This window comes from Pangasianodon hypophthalmus, chromosome 21 (assembly GCF_027358585.1).
Source record: "Pangasianodon hypophthalmus isolate fPanHyp1 chromosome 21, fPanHyp1.pri, whole genome shotgun sequence".
In the NCBI taxonomy this organism is placed as follows: domain Eukaryota; kingdom Metazoa; phylum Chordata; class Actinopteri; order Siluriformes; family Pangasiidae; genus Pangasianodon; species Pangasianodon hypophthalmus.
Window position 1 is genome coordinate 15962898 of NC_069730.1, and position 17773 is coordinate 15980670.

General features: G+C 38.8%; 1 protein-coding gene across 1 annotated transcript in view; it reads left to right on the forward strand.

Moving 5' to 3' along the window:
* Positions 1–2843: 2843 nt before the first annotated feature.
* ncana (neurocan a) overlaps positions 2844–17773 on the forward strand; it is a 90387-nt gene continuing 75457 nt past the window's right edge. Inside the window, exon 1 of the mRNA XM_034297740.2 lies at positions 2844–3189. The gene's annotated coding sequence lies outside the window, so the exon portion shown is untranslated. The remainder of the gene's footprint in view (positions 3190–17773) is intronic.

The window sequence follows — 17773 nt, forward strand, 5'->3', positions numbered from 1 at the left end:
TGAGACACATAAAGCCAGCCAACCACATCCTTTCAATCTGCTACTGATGCTGCATCAGAGGGCAACGTAACAAACTCAAAGGCAAGTGCTATCTGCTCTCTTCCACATACATGAGCTCACAGACATCTGCAATTGGCTAGTGTTGCTGTGACTGACACTGTCAAGATTCGACATCAAATGTTATTCTTGTTATCAGCTATAAACAGTTATTCCTTCAGCAGCCTCTCTTTCTTCTCTCTTAAGAAAAACACAAACTCCTCCTTTCTGAAGACTATCCTGTGGTGGAAAACCTACTGATGTTACAAAGTGCTGACACTGGAGACTCCTTCTATAAAAGGTTAAATAAATGTCTCATTATAGAAGACTTAACAGCTTATCAGACCAATGATATCCTTTGTTATTCTTTGTTAAATAACAACACATCTTCTTAATATGTTTATTATTAGGTTTTGATTATGTGGAACAACCATTATACAACTCCTCGTGAATTTATAGTTATAATAGAAATGATAATGTATTAGAACAAGCGCATTACATTAAACCTGTGGTTTGTGTTGCAAAGGGCACTATTGTCATAGCTGTTCTTATAGATGAAGAATCAACACTTTCTGACCAATTTGAGAATTCGAAAGCAGTGTGGTATAAGAACCCCTGACTATTCAAATAACATAAGAGTATATTGTACCAAACAATGGATAAAAGCACAAGCACCCTATAAATTATTAATGATAAGAAGATGTAGAGAAAGTAAACTGCTGGGGATTGCAGCAAAATGGTGTGGTATAATATTTGCAAGCCTTTCCTTAGTACATTCATCTTTCTGTTTTCAAAGGGAATGGCTGGAATACAAGATGTCAGAGGTGATTTCTTTTCATAATGTATCTCATCGTTTATGTTTAGTAACACTTTCTCCTCCTCAGGGTCAAGGTGGATCTGGAGCATCTGGAATACACCCTGGATAAGATGCCAGTAACCATTGCAGTGAACCACACACACACATTTTCATACCTAGGGGAAATTTAGAGGAAACTAGAGAACTCGGAAGAAACCCATGCAGATAGGGGGAGAACATGAGACACTCCAAACAGACAGTAACTCGAGCTCAGGATCGAACTGGAAACCCTGGACCTGTGAGGCGACAATGCTATCCTCTGCACCACCATGATGTTTTTCATTGTATTTTTCAAGGCAGTGGTTGGTGAGTGGCGCAACAGAGAAGAGTTCACCGTATCATCTGGAGATCAAGAGTCTGAATCCTGATGGGAGTCAAAGACGGCAAAATTGGCTGTGCTCTCTGGGTGCTCCCTTTCCCCTATCAATCACAATGACATTAGCCAATTGTGGGCTTCTCTGAGCTCATGTACTTCACCATCCCCAACTGGTAGCAGTCATATGGTAGAAGAGACCTAGGGTGGGAATTGGTCAAGACTAAATTAGGAAGAAATTCAGGAAAGTTAAAGTGAAGTAATTGAAAATACCTTGAATGTAGTCAAATTTTTCTAGTATTTTCTATTATGAGACATTTTTTTTATTTCAATTTCTAATTTCAAGCTTGAAATAATCTTGTTCTATTGACAGATAGTTCTTCTAATTTTAAGTTTTTTTTTCTTAGAAAGAAGCAAAATTTTCTGCTTATGGAAAACTTAAAGCTTGAAATGAGTCAAATCATCTACAATCCGGCTGAATAATCTTATATTTGATTTATAATAATAATCTCATAATAAGAAATATTAGATACATTTGCCCATATTCAAGATATTTTCTCTTGCTAAGATATAATTTTTTGCACTGTATGTAGTGAAGAGTCCTTTTAGTAAGTGAACATGTATTGTCATATCAGACACTTATAGACAGCATCAGAATGAGCGATGAATAAAATTGTATAATTTGCATCTACTTAACTCTTTAGTTGTCTGAGGAAATAAAGCTTTAATCCAGGACCGTCTGGATGATGATGCTTGTATTCAAGTCGCGTTTATGTGAGATGTGTTGCTGTGAATTTAAATGGGTCTGCGATGATTATTGGCTGGTTATGGATTCTTGGATATTTGTGATTGTGTGATTTCCAAAGTTCTATCATTAGCCCCTTAGTTTTGGAGGCATTAAGGATGAGGTCACTGTTCTTGCATCATGTTACATCATCAGCATATTTGAAAAACTTGAGCCTGAGCCTTTTAGACGGGTGAGTCCTTGAATTTCCATCTGTCCACTAGCTGTTTCTCCTTGGAGCATGAAACACACAAGTTAGTGAGCTATGTAAAAATAAACAGGATTGATCTAGGAGCTTGGACACAATACAAAAACAGACATTTGTAATTTTTGGAAGTTTATTTTTTAAAGAAATAAAAAAAAACCAAATAAAATATTTGATCATGTAAAAATAGAATAGAATTCCTTTATTGTTATTGTATACAGTACGAAGAAATTCTGGTGTAACATCCTCAGCTGTTCTTGTCATGCAAAAAGATAAATGCAATAGAATAAGTACCATAAAAAATAATAATTTAAAAAAAAAAGCAAAATTTTTTTTTAAATAGTCAAATAAAAAGTCCTATTTTAACAGTGAATTGGGTTTCTGACACAGAACTTCTAGGTGTAAAGCCTGATTTGCTGATTTGTTTCCTGCCACCATTTTAACCAGTTGTAATCACTGGCAAATGAGCAATGAGCAAATTATGGAACTTCATCACTGAAAATGACGGTATAATATGTAATTAAGGTTTATTACATCTCCTTTGTAGGTGTTATTGAATGCTGCCAGCTGGGAGGTGTGGCCTCTGGTGTGTGGGCGTGGTTAGTGGGAATGGGGGAGGGGTTTGTGCCTCCTGTCAGCAGCACCTCTTTGTTTGAGCTCTGCGCCTCTAACGGTGGAAGAGTGCCGGAGATCTGCGCGCTTTCTCTCTCCTCAGAGCCGGTAATAGGGACGGCATCCGCGCGTCTTCACGCAGTCAGGAAACGTGTGCGTGTGTGTGCGCGCGCGGATGTGTGTGCGTGTGTTTGTGTGGGTGTGTGTTCAGGTAATTTGTTTGAGGTGAGTTATTTGTATTGTGGTGAAGAGAAGCGTCCAGGCGTCGCACAGCCCGAGGCACCGGCGCACCTGCGCTTTAACGGCTTACCGGCGTTTAACGGCGGCGCTTCAGCGACGTTCCGACAGACCGCCAGCTGGAAACTGCGATATTTCTGCAAGAGGTAAGAAACTTCCTTCCTTTAGACCAGAATTGCTGACTGCACCCATAAAAACACACAAATACACGCATATGCATGTTATAACTTATATCTTATCCTTCTTACGCACTGACTCACTTTAAAATTGTTAAGATGATGAACTGACCTGGAACTGAGAGAAATCCTTGTCTGTGTTCTCTGGCGTCTGTCTGTGGTGAGATTATAACAAATAACCCTATAACCCTGTAATAACCCTATAACCTGTGATGTCTGCAGATTAAGATGAAATCCAGATTCTCACTGCGTTCTGTGGTAATGATGTCAGAAATAATAATATACTGGACAGAGGTGGTGTTGAGAATAATTTTTTTTTGCAGCTCCAATTTAAAGCACCTTCTTATTTGATTTCTTTGCATGTTGTAGCTCACTTGGACAGCATGTGATTAATGGTAATGTTTGGATACTGCTTGGTTAACAGCAGGAAACTCCATCTGAGGTCCTCCAAAGTCTCTGCCACTCAGTCACTGGAGGCTGCTGTATGTGCTCTCCATGAAAATGTGTGTGTGTGTGTGTGTGTGTGTGTGTGTGTGGTTAGACTGACCCCAAGCTGTTTCTGTTCGCCATAATGAATTGTATGTCTCACATTTGGACGGCAGTGTTGCTGGATAGATGCAGTTACTGGCCGAGGAGTTGCACTTTCATTCTTGAAAAGGGACCACAAAGGTTTTCTCAGTAAATCTCGACAGTCTTCACTCTATTGCACTGCTTGTGCATGTGTGTGTGATAATACAGTGCAATATTCCACTGGCTACAGTAAACACCTTTTACGGGAGTATCGATCCACTCATGCATGGCCTCCCCCCACCCCGCCTCACTCCAGCAGACAGAAGGAAGATGTCTGTGCTGGCAAATCTCAGTAAGTGCCCTCGACAGGCAGCTGTGTCTAGAGCAGGCGCTAGGCTCGACTCTCTCCTCCAGTGGCAGCTGCTGTGAAGTTGAGAGAGATCGAAAAACTCCCCGGCAGCTGCAGTATGCATTATTTATGCCGACACCTCTTCACAGCTTAGCAGGCATGAGAAGCTTCACCGGCTCTACAACCATGGCAAAATGATGATCCCAGTGTTATGACATTATATATAAGAGACAAATGGGAATGTCCCAAAGGACTTTCATTTATGCGATTATTTATGGCAAAAAAAAAAAATGTTTCAAAAAGTGATATGCACAAGTAGTCGACTAATCACTTCATGGATTAGTGAAATACTACTTGACATTTGCAAATGTGCAAAACATAAAAAAAAAAAAACGGCATCTAGCAATATGAACCCAGGGTATATTGCTGCTGCTCGTCTACTTCACAGGGCTTCCTACTGTACATGAGACATGTGGAGTTTGTTGGCCTGCAGAAGTAACAGTGAGAGATCCAAATGGAGCCAATACTTTAACCTTTAGTCAAAGTAGAGAGAATGGTGAGGTTCTTTGTGCTTAGGTTGACCATATTTACCTGCCATGTAAATCTCAAATTGTATTCTATAGTGCACTAAGTAATTTTACAAAGCCTTTATATTATACCCTATGTAGTGAGCACATATAGTGAATGCTTACAAATAAAAGATATCTATGTGAAGATGAGTTAAAAAATGTATAAACAAGCTAAAGGTTACTGACAAAAACAAACTAGAAACAATAAAGTCTTTGCTAACATTATAATATTGCCTTCTCATGATTGACTTTGTGTAAGAGATGGCAATTCTCACCTTATGTAATTTATGTGATATGAATGCAAAGTGTAGTGTTGTTATTATTGTAGTATACTTAGTTATTTTTTCTAAAAAGAGAAATTTTCTGTTTCTGTGTATCCCGAAGCACACACATGGGAATGACTGTTTTCTTTTTAATATTGATTAATATTGATTCACAAAGAAGTGTTGAGAAAAACCAGTAACATTTGCTCCTTGTGTTAAAAGCTTGTGTTGGTACTGAAGGGTAAAGTGCTGGATGTTATTGTCAGTGTCGTTACTTAGTGTTAGCATGTTTCGTTGGATTCTTCTTTCAGATGAAGGCCATGACTGAAATAGGATTGGGAAAGGATATCATGAGTAGAGTACCTCATTCAGGCCATGGTTGAGGGGTTAAATTTTGTTTAGTGGTCAGATGTGGTTATGATTGTTTTATTATTTTAGGACATCTTTCTCTGGTTAATGTTGATTCAAACAAAGGCTACAACTCTTCTTATTATGTTTGCTATACAACTAGTACCTATGAAGAAAAGTGTGTGTTCATACATAAGGTTCATGAATAACTCCTGGTAAATCCAAGACAAACTGATTTGAATTCAGTCATATGAATGGAATTGAAATATTGATAATATATGTCTTTAGTGATATAGTGATTTAGTGACATAACAATGTTAACCTGATGGAAATGGAAAATGGAGGGCATTTACAATGGAGTTTGTTTTAATCAGATGGAAAGGCTCTCCCTGCATCCCTCCTCAAATCGAATGCCGGTCATGTTGCTTGATAGGGGTCAGAGGTGAGGGTCAGGTTTAGGAGAGCTTGCTGTTATAATGGAGCTCGCGCCTCTTTGTTCCTCCTCAGTGCATCGTCCAGCAGCAAACCTACAGCTGCGAGCTTCTTTGTCCTCCTCAATGGACTCAAGGGTCTACCCAGAATGCATCACCTTGCACAGTCGAAGCCTCTCGTCTGCCAGAATATCCACTTAACGCCAATCAGCCTTTCACATACACATGTACAAAGGAGCGCTCGGACCAATTAATGTCCATTTTCAAGAAAGGCAAGAGGCCTTGGTGTGTGGCCGTGATCCAAATTTCCCTCATAAGCGTGTTTCGATGTTGCTTTTCTTTGTGTGAAGGATAATACAATGCAGATGAAACAGCCCGTGGCTGGTGTGTAGGCTTTATTTGTGTGCATCCCATCCCCAAGCAGCATTTTTTCTATTCAGGATTTTTACAAAGTGGTGCAGATGAGATTTTAACTGAATAAACACTCTCAATCTGTTGTGTTTGGTTTTGTGTAACTGCATTAGATGGCTAGAGAAATAAGCTTTGCACTACTGATTGCTCGATACTGCTGACCATCTCGAAGCTCAGGTTTCTGCAGGGTGGGACAGACAGATGGACAGATGGACAGATGGACGGGGAAAAAAAGGTAAACACACAATGTGCTATGAAGCGGAATTTGTACACCATTTACAAAACAGCGCCTCTTTTCCCCCTTTCCCACACTTTCAGCAAAGCAATTACATCCAGACGTGCTAACACACACACACACACACACACACACACACACACACACACACACACACAAACAAGCACCAGGAAGGTGGCCAAGGTTCTGTAGTGGCACGTATGCATATTTAATTGCGTCTAGATGTGTGGAGGTTCACAGGAGGGTCTCTGGCTCCTTGCCAGTCACATGACAGCTCTGTATCAGATAAGAAGCCTTTTCCTCCTCGATTCAGTGAAGGAGAAACAGGAGAAAGAGAAAAATAGAAAGAGATAAGCTCCAGACTGACCTTATGGGTGACATTAAAGGTGATGATCCTCTAGAGTCACTGGACTGGAGATAGAAGATGCCAGAAAGGAGTCAACCAAAGGCAGTGTTGGAATATATTTTGCTTGAGAGTTATTCTTCACCATAAGGCTGCTAGATTATATATTTCATTTTAGTAACATATCTAGTTATTATTGTGGAGCACAAACATTTGATGAATCAGATTCTACCCTGAAAATGATTTCTGCTATTGCACACACCTACTGAAATTACGGCATAATTTCAGTACTCCACAAAATGGATATCCTCCTTCTCAAGTCATCCTTCAGTGAGCAAAAAGGTACTTAAAAGACATAAAATAGGCATCTTTCCAACACATTTCTAGATAGATTTTTGGGAATGAGAATACCATTATGGTCAAGGCACAAACTTATTATGGAACTGAAAAAGGGCATATTTTTAAAGGTGGGATCAAGGATTAACTTAAGGAATCAACCAAAAGCAGATCAGGTTTGTCCAATGATGAACATTCATGGATGTTTCAGCCTGTTCAAAAGTAGTGTTTAAATTGATCTAGCACTGTTAAAGTCTGTGGTTTTTCCCTATGGGAAAATACTTAAAGGTTCTTAATATTTCCATAGGGGAGGTGTTTAAAAAAAATAAATAAAGAAAAATAATTTTCATGCTGTGAATATATTGCAGTCATTTTAGATTTTATACAAAAAGAGCAAAATGAAATAATAAAAAAAAAAGCATGTAGAGAGAGCTGGCAATTATAGGTACTAAAGCATCCCTTCTAAAATTGAAAAAAAAAAATCTCTAGTGCTGCTCTTCATTGTTTTAGAAACCAACAGTGTAAAAGGAAATGACACCCCATATTTCTAAACCTATCTTTACTTACTGTGTTTAAATAGAGTTTCTATATCATGTCACAACCAGTTACTGGGTTCTTAAAGCTAGTAATGGATTTCACCTTTCCTGTCACATCACCATTGCTATATGATTGCCTGAAATCTGTACAGAGAAGTAGTTGAATCAGGTTTGTCATTTTAAATATAATAATATAGAGCCTAGCCACACTCAATTCCCAGAATACCCCAGGTTACGAGGTTTCATGTGTTTCCTCATTGACCTACTGCAGGTAGCCCTGATGTTCGCTCTATGTCGATTCATGTTTATTTGATTGATTGTACATATGCAGTTTTAATTTTATTAATATTATTATTAAGTATATAAAATGCCTTAAACAAATTGTAACATTAATTAGCTAGTTAATTTTACATTTAGTGTTAGCTTCGTTACTTCATTACCTGAAGAGATTTTATGAAGAAACCCCAGAACCGTAGACTGTATCGCTCAGAACCAACTGAGACACAGTGAGAAATTGTTATGCTCACACTAATTATACCTGAAGCTAAACACCACCATCCTGTGCAACTAGCCAATTAGAATGTTACTCTTAACTATCCAAAGAACCGGTGAGGAACCCTTCTAGTAGACAAGATGGTTTTGTGTGTTGTAAAAGGTAGTCAAAGTCTGTTGGGAATTTTGTTGTGCAAGTTGAGCATTGTCTCTTTTTGTTCAAAACTGCAATATATTCAATAGTATATTTTATTCTATTCTTAGGAAAAAAAAGTCCTTTTATGGGTTCTTTAATTTGTCTTTCTGGTGGAAGTTCTATGTGGTGGATCAGGAGTTTATCCCAGGAAGACTGGGTGTGAGATGGAACTACACCCTGAATGGGACGCTAGTTCATCGTAGGGCACCCACACATTCACACCTAGGGGCAATGTAGCATCTCCAATCCACCTACTGGCGTGTTTTTCAGAGGTGAGAGGAAACCAGAGAACTCGGCAGAAACCCACACAGACACAGGGAGAACTTGTGAAACTCCATAGTAACCACAGCTCAGGATCAAAACAGTCACCATGGAGGCAGCAACGCTACCTGCTGCACAACATACATATTACATACGGAGCTGATTACTTTATTTACATTAAGAATGTAAGCTACCTGCCTATTTTCCTCTCTGAATGTGTTTTGCTGGGCAATGAGCATGTAGTTACAGCAATTAATCCATTTATTGTCCCTCAATGCTTGATGATGAAGGCGGAATTGCCAGTTTGTTTCCTTAGACGTGAATGTGGTTTGATTTGAATGAGAAGTGGTTTGATTGGGTAATTGTGGAAGAGTACATACTCGTTTTTCCCCAAAGCAAGGTGTACAGGTTTGATTGTGTATAATTTATTTGTATTGTAGTAAAAGTGGAATTTCTTTTTCTTGAACCAGGGATTTTCAACAGCATGAATCACTATAAGGCCAATTAGTATTACAAGTATGTCTCATGCCATGCCACAAATTAAAAAAAAAAAGTTGTGCCAGTCTGTGAGTGTGCTGTAGCATGGCAAGGTCAGAATATCTGGGACTGCATATGAAACATTTAAGATTAAGTAGTTATAGGAAATTAATAGCAATTAATTGTAATTCATTGAAATTATGGAACTCATATCTTAAGAATGGTCTAAAAAAGGTACTCTAGACGGATGCAAGTGTAAAAACTCAACTCAAAGTTGATAGCGCAGTTGAGAGCACAGATGCGCAACGTCACAAAGGATAATCTATAAAAAGAAAACAGACGAGGGTCCAAACCAGAAAGTAAAAAAAAAACATACCAAACACAGAAATATGTCTTGGCCTGAAATTGTCAATAAATACATGATAGGACTTAGAAATGCTGAGCAGAAACATCAAGGCACTAATCAAGATGAGACATAGCACAGGTGAACACATTAGGATAGTCAGCTAATTTTATAACATGGCAAAGACAGGACCAAAACCAAAACAATAGCACATAACATAAACAAAAGCACATGGAGTGCTCGTCACACTGGGAAACGTTCCATGACCTGAGAGGGCATTCGTGACAGTAAGACTTCCCTCAAGAGTACAACAATACTTCATTTACAGTTTAAATGCTTAGTACTGTCTCTGTACATTTATATTCATCCAAGAAAAAGGCATAAAATTCACCCATAGGTTTAAAAGAAGATACACTGTATGTCCTAAAGTTTGTGGACACCTGACCATCACACTCATATGTGCTTTTTGAACATTTCATTCCTGATTTAGTCCCCCTCTGCTGTTATAACAACCTCCACTCTTCTGGGAAGGCTTTCCACTAGATTGTGGAGCATGGTGGTTGGCATTTGCTCATTTAGCCACAAGAACATTATTGAGATCAGACACTGATGTTGGCAAAAAGAGGCCTGGCATGTAGTCAACTTTCCAGTTCATCCCAAAGGTGTTCAGTGGGGCTGAAGTCAGGTCTCTGTGCAGGCCATGCTGAGTTCATTCACACCAATCTTGGCAAACCATGTCTTCATGGAACTCACTTTATGCCCAGGGGCACTGTCATGCTGGAACAGGTTTGGGGTAGACCCCTTAGTTCCAGTGAAGGGAAATTGTAGACATCCTATACAATCGTGTGTTTCCACGACAACAGTTGTGACAACAGTTTAGGGAAGGGGCACATATGAGTGTAATGATCAGTAGTCCACTAACCTTTGGCCATATAATGTATAAAAGCACCATAAAACCCCTCATTTTAGTATCTTTTTTCTGAGGATGAGATTAAGAAAGTCCTGCTGCTGCTATGCAGGTTAGAGCTGCCTGAGCACCATATAACTTAAAAAGTGATTTTTGATGAAGTTCTATTCTTCATTCCCAGTGCTTTCCACATCCAATTCTTTATGCTTGTAAAATGTTTCTGAGTTTCTGAATCTCAGAACTTTCGTCTCTATCGATTCAGCATTCAGCACCGGACAGCTCCTATGTTACTGCACTAGAGCACACTCTTTCTATTTGCTGCTGTCTGATTATAAGGCACATGCATTATAGCGTAGACGTGGCATAATACATTGTGGAATAAAGCTCATGTCATTTATACAGCTCAGTGTGGATGTGAGGGCACAAGCATTTATTTATCTTCATCCCGTCTTCTCTTCTCATGCTAAGGTAATCAGAAGAGCATTATGCCTGACATTGCGTGTACAAACGAGCTCATGGCACCTAATCAATCCTGTACGTCACGCTGAATCGCGATTAGTGCTCAGGGAATTTATTTTTCATTTGAAAGTAGAGATAAGTGAGTGCCAGCAAATCAGAGCTGACTGTTGGCGAGGAAGCCACCTTGTGTGAGTGTGTTGAGTATGTATTTGCACAGCTGGGAACAGGTCACTTGTCCTTATTTGTCTCATTCCACTTGCATACGTTTCCAAAAATTGCCCAACATCCTGGGTGTGCTTTTACTTTCTCATCCCTTTCATCTCCCTATGACTGCTGGATGTTTTATAGCATTCTGCCGGAGGGTTAGCTCTGTGAGCCAATCACTAGAGATATCGATAGTGAAATTGGAAGTGAGTTCCACCAAAGCAAAACTGAGTGCTGATGTGTGTATTTACATAGATCTAAGTAGGTATTTGCTCTGCTGGGGATACTGTATGTCATTTGTCCTTGTTTGCCTTTCCAAGAATTAGTCATGGTCCCCCTCTCTGTCCCCCCCCCCCCTCCCCCCTCGTCTGTTTTGTCTCTGCGGGCGACTCGCAGGCCGATCCATCAGCTCTGAATTCTGCAGGAGGGCCGCCTCCCTGAGCCAATCACCAGAGGCGGTGTTATAACCAATAAGAAAAAAAATCAGCTCAAACAAAGGCTTGAGTCTGTTCCTTTGTCTTTGGCCAGGCTCCATCATCCATTTTGTGTTGCTGACAGCCTGAGGCTGATGTGGTTACAGCTTTTCAGCTCCATCATAGAAGAATATGGATGAGGTCTATACCACATTGCATATAAGGAAACACATGCCTAAATTTGATGTTAGTGAAACATTTTCATGGCAATCTTTTTTGAATTTTTGAATGAGTTCAGTCTTTCTTTTGAATTCAAGTCTAAAAAATATTCAAGGCGGATAAATTTCACAGATTATAGTTACCTGATGGAAGAAATTTAAAAAAACATCGGGGAGCAGCAAATGAGTCTGAGAAACAGCTCTGAGACTAAAGTTTAGTGCAGCATAGTTGTAAGAAAATCTCCAAAATGGCAACTTTGCAGGAGGAAAAAAAATTCTCAATGTTCTGAGCTGTTAAAAAAATTAAAAGGTTAGATTTTCATAATATTATACTGCAATGGCTCATACGTGTAACATATTAACAAACCAAAAACAACAAAACACAAAAAAACAGCAAATTCAGGAACATGACAAATTTGGAAAGATGACATCAAGTTTGGAAACACATCAGCAATTTTGGGGACACAACAACAAATCTAGAAAAAACAGCAAATGTTGAAACGTGACAGAAATTCGGAAGGACAACCACAAAACACAACAGATTCAGAAAAAAAACAGTAAATTCAGAAACGCCACAGTAAATTCAGAAACACAATAGCAAATTCGGAATATGTTGATGGGACTATTACAAAGAAAATGAATTGCACTTTTCTATTATCTGTTAGCTCGCAAAATAAATTTAACAAACAAGCAGAAACTTTGTTTTTAGTTTTGATATTGCGGTTTCAAATTTGCTATTGTGTTTTTAACTTTGTTATTTTGTTTTCGGATTTGCTTTTGCATTGTTGGTTGGTAATGTGTTTTGCACTTGGGCTGCTGTACTCTATGAACAGTTAATACTGTATACAGTTACTTAAGAAGATACATACTGTAATGTAAAGTTAAAAAATTCTGACCTTAACTAGATGACACCACCATTAAAACACGGTCATGTGTCATTTTACAAACTGGCACGACTGTCTGTTATTTATAAACAGTATTGAAGTCAGTTTCATACATTTTACAGCATCTCAGTAGTGTTTTAAGTAGTGACAGAAAAATGATAGCTATCCTGCATTCCCTCATCATCACTGTCACTGTCAATGATACCGTGTGGATTTTTTTTTTTTTTTTTTTGCCTCTTCCCAAGAGACAGTCACTCAGAGAAATTGGAGGGGAAAAAAACGCATTTTCTCGTCTTCCTTGAAAAGTGCGTTCTAGAAAGTGGTCAAATTATTTCAGCACGTGACATCAGCATGTGAATGATGTTGAAAGATGGTTGTACAATACATATATACATGCAATATGACAAAATGTTGCATTGTAAATTTATTTCCACATATGTCAGCTTGGAAGGTCAGAACGTGGGTACAACCCATCCGGAGCGATTTATGGTTATTGCCCTACAAGCTAAATGTGATTTGATTTGAGAAAAAAAATTGAAAAAAGTGATTTTTTTTCTTGTATATGACACAGTGAAAAGGTGATCTTGCTGTTCAAAGACATTTAAAAGCTGTATAAGTTTGATGTTTAAATATTGTAACTGGGGATAAGAAGTTTGAACAGACTTCATAGGTAATGCACCTTTTATTCCAAATTAATTGTAATTATTCCAAAGTAATCATGCACAATTTCTCTTGGTCCATTAATAATGAAATGTTCTCCTGCTTTCAAATGATCTATATAAAAAAGGAAAAGAATGGAGTTATAAGATTTTCATGTGAAACTGATGTGCAGCTAAGACTATTATTTGATCATTAATATCAATAATTATTACTGGTATGATTAGCTGAGCCAAGGTAACATTACTGAAGCAACTGCTGAACAGTCAACACTTTGACCTCAGAGGTGTGTTATGATTGGCCAGCATTAAATAAGTTTTGATTCAGGCTCAGATATGACCTACATTTTCTATGTGCTGAATGAAGTGTAAATGTTTAATATCACCATATTACACAAATGAGACAAATCCTGGTTCAGGTTCTGGTGAAATTTATTTAACTTCATATACTTGCCTTGAAGAAATTCAATAAATTTCATATTATATCTTTGTAGTAAAGTTTCCAGTTCCAAAGACATGACTGTGGAAAAAAAAGACATTAAATAGAATAAGAGAAACTCAGCAAGAAATGTATTAATTAAAAGGAATTCATTTCCAAGGCTGAGTCCACTGTACATTGCCATGCACAGTGCAGTCAAATTAATTGGTTATTATTTATTTATGTAAGATTTCATTCATTTAGAATGATCTGATGTGGTGCTTCAGCAGTGCAGAATTATGCAGAGTCACTAGGCAGCATTAGAGTTCAGACTCAGCTAAAAGGTTGCTTAAGAAGAAGAATCCACCAGCAGAATTCTTTATTATGCCAAATCCTCTTCCATATGGAGGATAAATCCATAGAGCTTATTGCACTGCACAGTTCATTTCACTTCACAATGCTCTCTGTAAAAAAAAAATAGATATATAGTGTGTTAATGCGACACTGCAGAGGTGTTAATACACGTAGAAGTGTTAGCATATGCTTAGCTTCACAGTCTAAGGTGAGAAGAAAAATCCCTATGCAGGGAGAAAAAGTCGCTTGGATCAAGTCTCCTTGGCAACCAGACTAGCGGCTACAGGGATGTTCAATATTTTGAACCCACCCCCATGGTTTCTGGGTGAGAGAAGGTACCAATTTATCTATAAAAATAGAAGTAGAAATAGAATAAGATAAAAATAAAATGTGTATCCTGCAATGACCCGTTCAGTCTCCAGAGCTGATTTGAAGAAGGAAGTGTAAGACATCTAGCAGAGTTACAACAGTCAGGAAGAGGACGTGAATGTTACAACCAACATTCATGCAGTAACTGTTCTGATCAGGGATGTAACTGAATATGAATGTATGGATACAGCTATGATGTAGCAGTGATGTAGCTGAGGTTGAGAGAATATCAGAGCCAGAACATACTGATAGCGCTGCCATTTCTACCTCTGCGTTGGGTTTTATTTTTTTCCAGTAAAAAAACACTCAGGTTTAGACCACACTTTCACACTTTTTGGCTTTAAAAAATCAAAAAAGAGATACAAATATTTGGAGCACTAAACAGATACAGACACAGATAGTGGCACTGCATTACAAAGGGTGGGGTTATAAGTTATTATAGAATTCCAGCTTCAGAAAGGAGTACGCAAACTAAACTTTTCAGTATTAATATCTTTACATGCATTATCCAGCTATTTTATATAGGAGCATCTGTGAAACTGAACACTAAATGCATTGCTGCTATAAATTAAATTTCTTTGTCTTTTCCGTTTTGTCCTAAGGGTATGCAAACTCTTGCAATCAGCTGTAACACTATGCTTCCTGGGCCACTTCACTTCTGTTAAACCACTCACTCATCCCCAGGGTTCTAATTAATTACTCACACTCACAGACTCTGCATTCGACCCTATGAGTGACTGGCTTCATTAGATCAGCTAATGCAGGGAACTAGTGTTAGCAAACTGTTTGTTTAAAATGTCAACCTGTCCTTCTGTCGGTGGATCAGTGTAACTTAGGGCTGTGTATCTCCATATGAATTGAATCAATGTGCATTTCGATGTATAATCAATACATTGTAATAAAACTGATCTGTGCAGTATACGTTTAAAACAGCCAAACAGATTCAGTACAATATGATTCAGTGGTGTTTCAGTGTGCTCGCAATGTAATACTGGGACAGATGTGTATAAATTCCATGCCTCTTTCACAGCTACTGATAGACACAGAGGCCTCCTTCAGTAGGACTGACTGGCGCAGAGGCAGCTCTTCCTTCAGGAGGACTGACAGACGACAGACATCAGAGCCAGGCCTCTTTTACTAGATCTGACAGGTACTTTGACATGGACTAGCAGACACAGAGGCCATGCCTGCTTTCACTGGGACTGGTGGTTGGTGAGGCGACGCCTCCTTTTTCCTGAGAGTGATAGGTGCAGATACCATACCTCCTTGACTCAACTGACAGACACAGCAGCCATGGCTCCTTCTGGTGGACTGGCAGGTAAAGAGGCCATGCCCATTTTCACTCATACTGATGGTTGCTGGCTTCATCTCCTTCACTAGATTTGAGAGGCACAGAGACCACACCTCTTTTGTTGTGACTGGCAGGCACACAGGCCGCACCTCCTTTGGTAGTACTGTCAAGAATCAAGGCCACACCTACTTTATTAGGATTGGCAGGCACAGAGGCCACGCCTCTTTCACTGGATCTAACAGGCACTTAGGACGTGCCTGCTTCCAGTGCGACTAACAGTTGATGAGGCCACACCTCTTTCGCTGTGACTGACAGACACAATGGCCATTCCTTCTTCAGGTGGACTGGCAGGCAAAGAGGCCACGCTTCCTCTTTTGTGGGTGGCTGGCACAGAGGCCACACCTCCTACTCTAGATCTGACAGCTGCAGAGGCCACGCCTACTACATTTCTAAATAATTGAACACTAGTAATAAAGAAGAGAAAGGCATGTGGTATTGGACTTTACTGAGATACAGAGAAATGCCTGTATTGATTCTCTAATGCCATTTTCTCTCTGCTGGTTGTTGCACTCATTGTATGCTTGTTAATATAAATATGGTTTTTAAAGAGAATATTGATGCCACAGGATTCATAGCACGTTTTCTTTTAAACCAGCAACAGGTGTACTTGGCTCTATATAGTATTTTGATTCAATAACCATGAATAACAGGTAAAATATTTATAGCATATTCCTACAATGTCAGCAGATATTGTGTTCAAGTTGATTTATATTTCAACAGCACGCAACAGAAATGCTCCATATGAGATAAAGCAGAATGAATAAAAACAACTTCGTAGCCAGCAATACGAAGCAAGGGCAAAAGGCTTAAGTATTTTTAGATGAGAAAGGATGGAAATGCAAATAGACATCCATGTTGGTTGTAAAAATAAAAATGCCTGGAATAATGAATGTCTGCCTTCTGTTACTGTCATCTCCCTCTCAAGGTTGCTGTGCGTCTCTTGGTCTGTGTGTGTATGTCTTTGTCAGTTGAAATCTGATACCATCTGAAGCACTACTGATTGGATGCTGGTTAAACACACTGAAAGTGTGTCATAATAAATAACTGAAAGTGAGTGAGTGAGATGGGGGAATGTGAGCACCAGCCTGGCCTGGCATAAACTGGCACAAAAAGACATCGTTGTTTGTCCATTTTTGGACAATCATCCTGATCTGGCCTAAATAATCTGTCTTTTATGCCAGAGTGCTTTAGTTCCAGCTGTAATGCAATTTACTGGTTTATATTAATGCACTGGTTCACATACGTTATCATTTCTGTAGAAACAACTCATTCGCATGGACTTGTATGGCGGATGCCAAATAATAAACGTTATTTAACAAACCATTTAATAATGGTTGATATGGCGAAGCTTTCTGTACTGGGATGTTTATTTACTGTTCATGGAAGGAGTCTCCAGTTTCAGTGCTTTGTGAATGTCAGAGGTAAAGCTGTAAAAGTTTTCAGGATAGAGGAATTTGTGCTTTCCAGTTTCTCGGTAACATGACTAGCTGCGTTTTTTTGGTCTAGTTAACAAATATTTATAGCTGCTAGGGATAACAGGAACTAACTTGTCCCATGGATGTCTTACAACATTAAATGTAACTGTAAGTGGATAAACAGTATGACATTTTGTCCATTCAGAATAAACATCAGGAGGTAACAGTAACTATGCTTCCCATTGAGCCACATCACACAACTGCTTCATTGATTATTTTCCTATAACAGTGTGCTCTGTTGTGTTTTATTCCTTAGATGTTACAACGATTAACTTTGTAAGAGACAAAGACATGCATATTGGATCTGATTTATGTGGCCAGGACAACCTCCTCCATTATAAAACACTGCAAAACACACACCTGGTTTATATAGATTATTATATTGACTATATTGGCTGTAGCTGCAATCAGTCCAAAAATTAGACTATCTGATCAGCATTGATTCTTGACCTTTGACTTGTCTCCACAGGACTTTGTGGAAGATTAATGACCCACTACAGCTAAAGAAATGGGTAAAGAGTCAGAGCGATACAGAGACCAAAGCCCGACGTAGAGTCTTTTGTGTAAATTTGGGACTCTTTGGGACTTTTTCTTTTGACATGAAAATGTGTAGTTTTTCCTTCAGTCTAAACTCACAAAGCCTCAGAAGCACCCAGCTGACCTGCATTGATACACCAGTGTCTTGGACAAAAGTGGAGAGATTAAAAGGAATCAGTATGACCAAAGCTTTGTTGTATTAAACACAC